Genomic DNA, 13,367 nt, shown 5'->3' on the forward strand with positions numbered 1-13,367 from the left:
AGCTTGGTCTTGATCTAAAAATATTGTTAGTAGCAATAGTTTTTATTATCATGTGAAGAGTATAAAGAAAAGGGGAAGATTTGTGCCAAATGTTGTCCTAACATCTAGCACTGCTGATATCAACTGGACAGGGTTGCTTCTATTGCATATTGCAGTGATAGGTACATAAATCTAACAGCAAGTATAATAACCTAACTACTTGTTTGTAACAAATGAGATGTCGAGGGTGAGAGAATAAAATAACCAAAAGTATTAACCAAATATACATGTTTATAGGGATAAGCCATAACCACCACTCATTAGCCTCATCTTACGCCCCTTTGTCTCCAATGTTTCTGGACCACTTGGCAACCATAACACAACATTTCTGCCTTTCACCTCTCATCATCATCAATAACATGTATTGGCTAATGAAACTGTTTAACAAATAACACTTGCAGCCCTTCGACAGCTTTTCAAACTTACCCCACAGCCCAAAATCTTGATAATGATTCTGCATTAAAAGAAGACTTCTTAGATAAATATTGTGTCATAGTGCATATATTTTCTTCCCTAGTGCTTACGTTCCTGTCAGTGCAGATAATTTTAGTTAATGATAACAGCTGAAGTAGTAGCCTGAAAGTGATGGAAACACAAAATTTTATCTGGAATTTGGGCCACCTTCCAAGGATCCACCTAACCTTACCCTCAATTTGTTAGGAATCCAAGTATCAGTCTAAGTTTCACCTTGGATAGAAATGAGAAAGTAGAGTATTATATAAAGATAAAAGACTCGTTAACCCATTGTTTTAAAGTTTTGGATAGAGAGTAGTGTCAATCCCTTATATGATTGGGTTCAGATTTCATTAGTATTTGTATCTCCCTGTTGAACCTCCTCCTTGTTAGACGAACCCAATTTATATTTGTTAAGGTTAAAGCAATAACACCACACGCAAGCCATCTCAAATGGTAGCTTTTTGGATCAGTTCATCATAAATGCAAAAGGGCTTAAAGATATTCTTCTTCTGTTAACATTATTAATCCCATAACTTCTTTTGGTCTTATTTCCTTTCATAAATATGTTATGATAAATTACTTGAGTATCTATTATTAGAGTGATAAATTATATTGTTAGTATGATAAATGACCGAGTGTCTAAATCAAGTCTTTTATATCATTTGCATTATTGAGACTGAGATAGTTTATTTAATGTTGTTGTCCATTTCATTAAATTTTGTGTCACCCCTGAATGCTACTGTACTAGATAAACAAAGTTTTCCAAGTTACTCAATTGAAAATGTCTTGAGACTTATCTATGCATTGTCTTAATAGGCCTCTCTTCTAAAAATTTAAAAAAACTTAGCCATTTACTTTTCTTTCCTCTTTGCTTCTCCCACCCTATAGTCAATAATGATATGAGCTTGATAAAGTACAAAAGATTAGGCATATATCCTAATTGAAAAGAGTGACAAAGATTTCTATGATTTATGATTTATGTTTCTTCCTTGGATTTCCTTCAACTAATTTGAGTTTATTTATTAATTGGGGTGCTTTCAATGTGTCATAACCACTGGTAATTGCAGAAAATGCATGACTCAACTTCTGTTTCTTGTTGAGGCAGGTTGTCTAGTATACTTCAACCACCCCAATCTTAGATTGGATAGTTAAATCCAAATTTCCTACGAATTTGATTTTTTTAAACCTTCACAGGGTACAAAATTTCTCATAAACATATACTTGTGCTCATAATTGTTTTGTTTGGCAGTTGAAAAGTTTACATCAATCCTCTTTAATTAGAAAGAGCTTATGCATGTCAAAGTCTTCCAATTACAAAAATGTTAAAAATGTCAACCAAACCAATTACTTCACGCTAACAGTAGCGTCTTCTAAAGGAAAAAATCAATAATAAATTACCCTATATTTTTAATGTTTAGGATAAAATTTAATACTAAAAATAAATAAAAAAATTTGGTCAACTTTCTCATATAGAACTTCTTTTCAGTACCTACCAGCGTGACCCTGAGCCTTTTACTCTTTAATTTTAACCATTTTTATCCAAATAAGACATTGCACTATAGGTCATGTGGAGTCATTATTTTGATTAGGGTTCTAGTCAAATACGTTTGTGTATAAATAGTTATAGAATACAATATTTTTCTAAATTAAACATAAATCAAAGCTAACATTTTTTAGTTTTTTCAACAAGTATAGTATAGATTATTTCGGTTTATGACAAATTAAATCTTTTCATTTTCATAATAAAACATTGCAGTTTACAACAACTTACACAGCCTCGCGTATTCTCCCAAAGCTAGACTTCTTTTGACATTTTTTTATATTTTATTTTCTCATTAGTAAGTATTTATGAAAAGACAAATTCATCTAACTTAATTCAAATAATGTTTTCTAATAACTTTTGGATCTCATTATTTTGTTAGTAAATTAGTCTTTATCATTACAAAATATCTTTTATAAGGGTTATTTTTTCCATTATTGATGGTTTTAACCCGTGGTAAGTATATTTCACGCGGTTACAAAAATCACTGAAAAAAATGATGTAATAAATAATTACTGGCAGATTTTTTGAAAATCGTCGCTACTTACGGGGATTTTTCTAAACTATTGTTACTTGTGGGTAGGAAAAGCAAAAAAATCCAAAGACATGGGTATCCGTAGGTAAAATTTGCAGCCGATAGTTACTATCCATGGATATTTACTACCAGTAGGTAACGGGTAGCGGATATTTTAATACCCGCTTCTAAACGGGTCAGTTATACTACCCGACCCGTGGGTACCCATTAGCCGCAAAAAATAAAAAAAAAATTAATTTATATATATTTTAATTTCTCTATGGGAGAGGAACAACGACACAAGAACGAGAAAGAGGAGAGCATTCAATACTCAATCCGTAATGAGAAAGATTCATGGGGAGTGAAAGCCAAGAATGGAAAGAGGAGATCAAGCGTTTAAATATTACATCGCAAAGGTGAGAGGAAGGGATTAGTAGAGTGATTTGGAGAGAGAATCTTTGCTGATTTTGGGGTTTTTGGGAGCAAACACGAAGGGGAAGTATATAGAAGTTGGTAAAGGTGTGTATAAGGCACCGAGAAAGCAAAGAAATCATGCATATCATATCTTTATGTATGATTTTTATCTTTACACGCAAATATTGTTTTTTTAGTTGTGTTCACTAACCGCATGCAAAAGATAAAAAGAATAAAAGATGTAAAACATAATGAACCAAGTCACACAAAATTAGAATCCAAATGTTGAACAAAGTAAGATTATATACCAGTTAAATGTGTATTTGTTAAACATCAAAAAGGGAGAGATTGTTAAGACAAAATCGTCTATGCTCCTAAATGCTCTCATGTTTTGAAGTTTAACCAAGTAACATTAAAACATGATAATAATCTAAAAACAATTTAGGACGAAAACACAAAGACCTAGAACCTGAATCCCCATAATAGAAAATATACACAAGACTTAGAACTTGAATCCTTAACATAAAAAACCTTAGGAAAACACTTAGGTTCTTAGGAAACAGAAAAACATCTAGGTCAAAAACACCTAGATGTTATGCTAAACGGTTGTTATGCCTAAAACATCTAAGAGAGCTAACGTTAAATGGTTAAATCTTATCATACTCAAGGGTATTCAGTTTAGCTCTCGAAAACAAACAATGTTAAGACAATGTGTTTGACAAAACACTTTGAAAGATTAAAAAACTGAAAGACAAAATATAAAAGAAAACATAAACAAGCTAAACACTATTTTTCTAAAGAAGAGTGATGAATCAATATTTTCTCTACTTTACTTAGCTTCTTGTACTACATTTAATTAGGGAATTGTGCTTAATGGTCCAAAATTTCCTCAGTTTTCATATTTGGGCTTGATTTGACCAGTAATTCTTATTTTAACTAATTTAAATTATCTAAAATTAATTATTTCCATTATTAATTGTAGGAAAAGTTTTGAAATCGTATTTTGGGGCATAAAAAGAGGGCCACATCATTTTCGTTCATCCACATCAGTATTTTAGTTTAAAATACAATTGCAATTTCATTTTTATGAATATTAGACCAGATTTTAGATTTTGGGCCATTTTTGGTAAATTGGAAAAGGCCCAAAAAGCGGCTGACCTAGGTTATTGAACCCATGCAGCAACCACCACTTCTCCCTCTCCCTCATTCTTCTATTTTTCGATTTCTAGTTGCTGGCCAAAGAAGAGAGCTCCCAATTCTTAGGTTTTGTCATTCTATTTTGCGTTTTCTTTTGTCGACCATTTTGTTGTTCTGAATCATTTGCTTATCAATTAATTACAATATGTTCTTGTGTTCTTTATCAATTTGCAATTTCGTTTTTTTGTTTCAAATCTCGTTTTGCAATGTCATTTGAATTTCGTTTCAGTGTAGTGCGCATTTTCCAGTTTGCAATTCTATTTCCCATTTCGAATTCATGTTACAGTGTTGTTTTATGCGTTGAGTTTCATTTTCTGGTTATGTACGCATTGCCTCTGCTGTGATGTTTCCAATTTCATTTTTGTTGTGTTGAACCCGTCTTGATGATAGCTTGAATCTGTTTGGGTTGGTTATTAGCAACATTGCATCGTTTCCATGAGGTTTCTGAACTGTTATTATGAATCTACTACACTGACCTTGCTCACATCCAATTTGTTTGTGCAACTGCAATTAGGACACGCTTAGTGGTCTAATTGGAGGTTTAATGTTTGCTTAGTCATTAATTTGTATGGTGCATAATAATCGACTGAATGTGTGCAATTCGATTGCTTAATTCATTTTTGGGAAAACCCAATTAATCTTCGCTTAGTTGGTTGGTTGGTGTTGGAATAAGGTGAGAGAAACGTTTAATTTATTGTTAATCAAGGATATTGTAATTGAGCTAATGACCAACATGTCTTTAATTAGTGTCTCAATTAGTGTTTTAGTTGTTAATTGTAAATCGAAAATTGTCCACAAACCCCTTCCCCTACGTGTTTGACCTATTGCTTGAACCAATTGTTGGTCCTTAAGAGACGACCTAGGAGTCACTTCCTAGCATATATTGTACTTAATTGCATATTAATTTGATTCGGGTACGACCTTGATCAAAGAGACAAAAATAAAAAGAAGTGTTTACTTGCTTAAATGACACCATGAGCTAAAACAATACCTCGTCCAACAATGAAGTTTTACTCAACACTTGATATCTTTAAAAGAAAAACTTAATTGTCAAATTCTACCTTAACGGAAGGAAATCAAAAAGCACTTTGTTGATACTGAGCAAGCATTAAATGACATTAAATGCTCAAAGTTAAAAAAAAAAAGTGATAAGAAAATACTTATCTGCTGCATGAACAATTTTCTCTACTCTTTGCATTAAGCTATTATACATGCATCCACAGAGCTTTAGATCAAATATCAGAAAGTGGACGTTAGAGACAAAAGAGAATATTCACAAAATGTTCTTCACTTGAAGCCATGCCTAAAAGGATGTACTACATACTTCAAGCAAAGTATTGAAAAAGCATATCTGCTTTGACAAATTGACTTATCCAACGGCTACTCTACACGAAGAAAGAGAAAGCACAAGAATCAAGGCAAACGCTAAGTCTAGCGGACATTTATTCAAGGAGCCTTTAAATAGAAGAGCTTTCGAAAGAGAAACTAAGAGGATAGCCTAGAGAATAAGAAAAGCTCATAATGAGATATTTATCTTGAGAAGCGTACAAAAGAGAAGAAAAGAAAGAGCTCAAGAAAAAGATCAAATATGAGCGGAAAAAGAGAAGAAGATAAAAGAGAATAAAAGAAAACAAGCACTCTCAAACTTCATTTTTATATTGCTTACTAATTGTAAAAGAGAGGGAAAAAGAAAAGAGAGAAACACTTGCGAGTGTTTATACTGCTTTGTATTGTATTCAAATCCTCTTTGCGAGAGTGATAGTTTGAACGACTTGTAAGCAATCGTTGATTGTAGTTCTAGAGAAAATTAAAAGGCTTAATACCTCTTTTGGTCCCTCAAAAGAGGGGGAATGTTCAAACTGATCCTACCTTTTTTAAAAAGTTAAAAACAATCCCAACTTGTGAAAAAATGGGTCAAGTTAATCCTTTTTGCTTACAGCGTAAAAAATGTATCGGTGCAGCTGCCCCCTGGCCAAAACTTGATGAGCTTTCCATTTTTTTCTCATACATGGCACACTGAGGTAATATGACGTGTCAATTTTGAATTTAAAAAAAAAAAGAGTTACTTGCCACGTCAGCTTCATCTTCCACCTCCAGAAACGTTAGACCCACAAACGTCGTCGCCAACACCTCAGACCACCACTAAGGCTACCAGCTTCTTCCTAACAACCAGATCACATTTTCCTCCCCCATGTGCCACCGCAATGAAACCAGAAAACCAACATCATCTTCTTTGCCAGACTTTCGAAATCACTACCAGCCACCATGAACTCCATCAACAACCGCGATCAATCACGGCCAGCCACCATGACCAATGTTCATTTCCTTCCTTGCAATTCAACCACAGCGAAACCTGTAATCCCAAATCTACGAGCAAATCGCGCATCTCCTTCACCATAAAACCCAATCGCAATATTCTCTATGGTAACCAAAACGCGATCTCCCCCACCAATCTCCTCCTTTGAAACCTACAAGAAACTTTGAGAAAATCTAAAACGTTCCCAAAATCTACAGGAAACTTCTCATAGGAACACCAACAACTAGAAATCAGGCACCACATTAAGCTAGGAGGAACCATTCTATGAGTAATGAAATTCCCCAAGGTTCATAACTAGGGTTCTGGACATATTACACGGAAAAATAGAACCAAAATACAATCTCCAAAACAAATTGATAAAAGAAATATGCAATGTCATCACATTGAGAAACGTTAATAAGCAACAAAGATTGCACACAATTGAACTTCTCCCAACGAAAAAGTTGTTCCTTTGATGATAAATGTGAATGAAAATTTGGAAATTAATTCACCACACTACTACAACGACCACACACAAAGTAGTTACTAGACTTAAATTTAAAAGGTTCACCTGTCACGAGATAAACAATACTAGCACTGGGCACAAAGGTTTTAAATACTAGCAATGGGCACAAAGGTTTTAAATTGCAGTTACAGAAGGAATAGAAGTAGTCAAAGTGGAACAAAAAAACAGAGCGAAGACGTTGTTTTATGATTAGAAGAGTTGGTAGTTAAAGTACACATAATAAACCTAAATGTGGAAGGATGCATAAGATTGAAAGAGAAGTATGAGCATGAGCAGGGAATGGCAAAACAACGAAAACTAAGGGCAAGATGACAGGGAATGAAAATCAGAGGGTTAAAGGAAAACCCGAGTTTTGTAATAAGCGAAGCGGTGATGGAGGTTTTTGACTTTGCGGGTTCTGTGTTCGACCAAAGTGACCAATGCCTCTTCTTGTTCCTCTCTGCTGCTGGTGCCTCCGTTCTCGTCGTTAAGAATAGGAGAAAACTACCACCAATTGTGTCGTGGCTCTAACGTTTCTGGAAGTGAAAGATGAAGCTGACGTGGGAAACAACTTTTTTTTTTTAAATTCAAAATTGACACGTCATATTACAGCTCATTAAGTTTTGGCCAAGGAGGCAACTGTACTGTTAAATTTTTGATGCCGTAAGCAAAAAGGATTAACTTGACCCGTTTTTTCACAACTTGGGACCGTTTCCAACTTTTTTGAAAAGGTAGGAACAATTTGAACATTCCCCCTTTTTCGAGGGACCAAAAGAGGTATTAAGCCAAATTAAAACACTTGCAACTGAACTTTTTTGAGTTGAGGAAATCTAGGCGCGATAGTCTAGTACCAGGAGTGGTGCGAATATTCAAGGGAAATCCAGGCACGGTAGTCTAGTACCAAGAGTGGTGCAAATACTCAAGGAAATCTAGGTGTGGCAGTCCAGTACCATGAGTGGTATGAATACTCAAGGGAAATCTAGGCACGGTAGTCTAGTACTAGGAGTGGAGCGTATACTCAAACAAGAAGTAGTGAGAATACTCAGTTGTAATCTTGTAAAGATTATAGTGGAACTCTCTACGGAGGAAACTGGATGTAACTCAATTGGAGTGGACTAGTATAAAAATAATTATGCATTTATCTCTTCTCTTACCTAAACGTTTCTCTTATAAAAAACTAGAGTTATGTTTTTATTTCCAAATACAAGAACTCTCCAAGCTAAATGATTACTCTTCAACTAAGGAAGTTCTTATAAAACTCTATAATGTGCATTCTGAATACCACATTAAAAGAAACTATCGTTTACAACTTATACTAGGTTAAGCGTCTAAGCTTATATAAAATACATTCAGAGCTTGATCACGTGCTATATCAGAAGGGTTGCAAAAAGAATTTTTCCATTAACACAATTCAACCCCTCCTTCTAGTGTTATTCAGGTACTTCAAATATGAAGCAAAGGAAAATTGGAGATGGAAGAAAGAGAAAGCTTCTAGTTGAGTGAAAAATGGATGCCACAAATCAATAGTAGAGTGGTTGTTTGAGTGCATATACCAAAATTTGAGTGAAAGTGTCTTAATTTTCATTTATTTTTGAACTTGTAAATATGTTTTCTTAGTTCCTATTTGTAAAAGGACTTTCAAACCAAGTGTCTTGGAAGAACCTTTGGCGTTCTTCCATCTCTTGGCCAACCTTTTTTAACTCAAAATTAAAATTGAAGTAAATGGTGAGTGTTTCTTGAAGCCAAAGCTACAATATGATTTTCACTTTGTTTTTAATTTTCATTTTTAGGAGTGGCTTGGCTACAAGAGATTAAATTATAAGCCTTGGTATAAAGTCCGAGTAGGTGTCTAGGTGTCTTTAATTTAATCTTTGTTTGCATTTAAGTCCATATTTTGAATTCAATAGTCATCCTCTTTTGAAAGTGGTAAAGTAAGTAGCCTAAAGCATTTTTGTTAGGTAAGACTTGGTACTTAAGTAGTCTCTAACTCACCTCTCTTACCTGGGAATGACTTTTGGTGAAATCTTAAAGCCTTTTCAACTTAGGATAAACTTTGGAAATTAAAGGATGTTAATACATTTATCTTAACATAGAATGAGTTACTCTGGGGATGTTATTAACAAAGAGTAACATGTCACTACAACTGAAAAATGACCTCATGGTTCTTACGACAATTTATGTGACAAACCTTATGTGTGGTAGAATGAAACTCATTGACAATGACTATATGAAGCATTAGAGGCCACCACAATGCATAACTTGCTAGAGTATTATATTAATGCATGTATCCGATTAATTGAGTCTTATACGAGTCATTGTTTGTGTTAAGATAATCTTTATTAATAATTTGTGTGATTGACTAAGTACATGATGTTAAATTTAACCTTTCTCTGTGTTGTTGTCTCGTTTTATTTTCTTTGTTTGTAATGATTACTTTAATTAGTGTGAACAGGGATGTTGTAGTTGAACCAATTAAAGAAAAGGAAGATGCAACATTCTAGTTTATAAGCTTGGTTTATTTTGTACATGACATTTTAAAAGACTTCAATGTGTTACTTGTTCCAAATATAATTTCTATTAATGGTTTAAATCTCTTTTATTTATGCTTATAATGTTATGATTATTTGTTGGATAAATTTATATTTATTTCTCTAGATGTTGAGTGATATGTTTTTTGAATATTAATTATGATGTTTCATTTTAGTAGTATTAATCAATATAAAAAAGAATGTATAACATATGTACAGTGCTACTCCATATCTATACCTATATAAAAAGATAATTCTCTTTTTGGTATCACGTTTATTTACCAAATTTACCCTTTAAATAAAAATTAGTTTAAATTAAAATAATTATTTTATCAATTATATCTTTAAGTATGGTTTCAAATTTAATTATTTTTTTTCAATTTGATATTTTTTTAAACTTAACATTTTTTAATTAAAATAGGCTTAAATATTAATTTAATCTTTATATTATTTTTCTTAAGTTTATTCAATTTACTTCTAATTTTTTCAATCAAGTTGTAATTTTTGACGATATCTATGAATTTAGTTAGCTTTGTAAAAACAACACAATATTTTTATTAGTCTATATACCTATATTTCTTTACCTATATATGAAGAACATTCTTCTTTTTATTGTCCATATTTATTTTTCCATTTCAACCTTTAAATAAAATTTATTTTAAATTAAAATAATTATTTTATTAATTATATCGATTATTTCAAGTTTAATATTTTTTTGTTTTCATCATTTTTTTAAACAATATATTTTATTTAAAATATGTTCAAATACTAATTTAGTCCTTTATATTTTTTTAATTTGTTTAATTTATTTTTTTAATCAACTTTTAATTTTTGTTAATTTTTTAATTTAATTTTTTTAACGACATTTAAAAAATTAATAACACAATGTACAAGGTGGCGAATTAGTCAGACATGGCCATTTTATATGACATGACCTGTTCGAGTTAGGCCCATGACCCGTTTTATGTAATATTTAAGGTTAATTTTTGTTTTTAAATGTGCAAAATCATCCCAAATCTTCCTGAATTTAAAGGCTACGATTTTCTTGTTGATTTGGACCATTCCAATGAATTCGTGTAACATTAATGTTGTTGCTGAAGTTATAGATTCCGCACTCATGGTTCTAGATTTCATAAATCCGAATTTTGAAAACGCAGATCCAGCCTTTTCCAATTTCATAAAACCTCACCTCCAAACCTTTATTCGCATCATTTTTGTTATTTTTTACTGTACACATTTTATTTCCAATTTTATCTTTTTAAGTATTTTTTTAAACTGAAAACAATTATGATGTACACATTTTATTTCCAATTTTACTCCTTAAGTATTTTTTTAATAAAAAATAATTATTTTACCAATTTTATCCTTTACATGTTTTTCTTTTTTAAATTTAACTATTTTTTTCGATTTGACCAGTTTTTTCTAAAATTTAACTATTCTTTTAAATTATCTACAACAAAATTATTTAATTTTATTTTTAAAATTATAATAATATAATTTTATAATTTTTTGTTATCTTTAAAAAAGAACTTATGTATTTTCATTGGTCATCATTATATAAAGAAGATTATTTTTTATGTATATTTTTCTTTTCAATTTTACAATCTAAGTGACATTTTATTAAACTAAAATAATTACCTCACCAATTTAATCTTTTAAATGATCGTCTTTTTTATTCAACATGTTTTTATTTGATTATTTTCAAAATTTAACAATCTTTCAAACTAAACTAACCGTCTATAATAAAAATTTTATCTACAAAATAAATAAAAACTATTTATAGTAAAATTATTTATATTTATTTTTATAATTATGATGAATAATTGTTTTATAAAATAAATATGCATATGTTTCTACTAATTTATATTAATGAGTATCCATAGTTTTAATTTATGTTGGATTTGTTGTTAAAAAATAGATGGACCACGATTAAACTAACAGTTATTTTAATGATGGACGAATACATACATACATATATATATATATATATATATATATATATATATATATATATATATATTATATGGGTTAAATTGAAGGTAATTCGTTTTATTCTTGTTTTAAGTGAATTTGAGGTAGGTTAATTTATAGGGTAATGATACTTTGACAATTTTTTGACAATATTTTAACATTATCTACGTGTCATTCTGTGATTGGTCCAAAATTATTCCACAATCAATAATAATAATCATAAACACCAACATGGACCAATCACAGAATCACACGTAGATGGTGTTAAAATGTTGTCGAAAAAATAGTGTCAAAGTATATTATCCTAATTTATAATGCACTACCAATCATTCTTTTAATTATAAATATTTATTATTTTTAATTATGTAGTGTACATATCTTTTTTCCAAAATTAGAATGTTGTATAACACTATTTGAATACTTTTAATACTTAATCTATTTGTTTATCTAAATAGGGTTAAATATGTTTTTAGTACCTCAATTATCAAGCGACTTTAGTTTTAGTCTCTCTTTTAAACTTTAGTACACTTTGATCCTTGTTCTTAAAGGAAACTATAATTTTTCGTCCTCCAAAACTAATACCGTTAAAAATAAGCTGAGTTGGCTAACGGTGTGCCACGTCATTTTTTCTTTGGCAAACAATGTGAGGAGGTGAATGCCTGGTACGCCGGCGAGGACCCCACCGCACCCAGCCTCTCCCTATAGTGCAAAATCTTCCTTTTCTTCTCCATCTTTATATCTCTTGTTAATAGTCCTTCTCTCAAAAAGTCAATTCAGGAGCACATGCATACAAAGGATTTCTTCTCTTTTGTGTCTACTCCAGCAGAAAATCACTGTGGTACAACAAGATAAGCCAATCAGATATAAAAACTCTCTTCTCATCACGTAACAAACACACAAAAATTGCATGTGTAATTAGACAAAACTCGTAAAAGGTTTCTTTCTAATATCATATAAGAACTTAAAAAGATGAGAACTTAAAAAGATGAGAACTTAAAAAGATGAGAAATTAAAAAGATGAGAACTTTATTGAGAACATAAGAAAATATGAGAACTTTATTCAGAATATCAGAAAATAAAAAGACATGATTCATGAACCTTGGCTTTGAGGAGTGACAGCTTTCAATGTTGATAATCTGGGAAGGATGCAGAAAAAAAAGGTAGATCTCAAGCAATATATTTTCTCTTTTTAATATAAGAATTTCTCATAAATAAAACTAAATTCTGCCTAAAACATTAGAATCCCCACTTCCAGATTTTTCATCCAATCTTGAATCATAGCATCGTAAACTGTTGAACTACATGAAACATTTACTTTCTTCTTTAATCATGAAACATTTACTTCCAAATTTGACATCCAATCTTGAATCATAGACAATAATTCTCTTTTGTTTAGGTTCAACTGTGAAATTGAAATTAAAATTGATGATTGCGATGAGGAGGAAGATGCCGCATGATGTGGAGGATTTTAAAAATTGGGGATTTTGGTGTTCTTGGGTTCTGATAGAGGTCTTTATGGTGGTGGAGGAAGATGAACTGATGCACGATGAAGGTTTCTGGACTTCGATTTGGTTTCGCGATGGTGGTTTGAGTTTGCAGGTTTTCTTCGCCATGGCAGCGCGAAGGTCCTGCGGTGGCGAAGATGAAAACGATGATGGTGGAAGGTGGTGGCACCAACGCTGATATCAAACGTGACATAAACATGGTACACAGTGAGCAAGTATGTTAACATCATACGTCATACACCGTTAATCATGTCAGATTAAATTTAACGCCGTTGGTTTTCGAGGACTAAAAATTAGAGTTTCTTAAAGTCAAGGATCAAAGTGTACAAAAGTTTGAAAGAGGGACGAAATCTAAAATCGCATGATAGTGATAGTTGAGGGACTAAAAATATATTTAACCCA

The sequence above is a fragment of the Vigna umbellata genome, chromosome 6 (assembly GCF_029865625.1).
Source record: "Vigna umbellata cultivar VRB3 chromosome 6, Vumbellata_1.0, whole genome shotgun sequence".
Lineage (NCBI taxonomy): Eukaryota > Viridiplantae > Streptophyta > Magnoliopsida > Fabales > Fabaceae > Vigna > Vigna umbellata.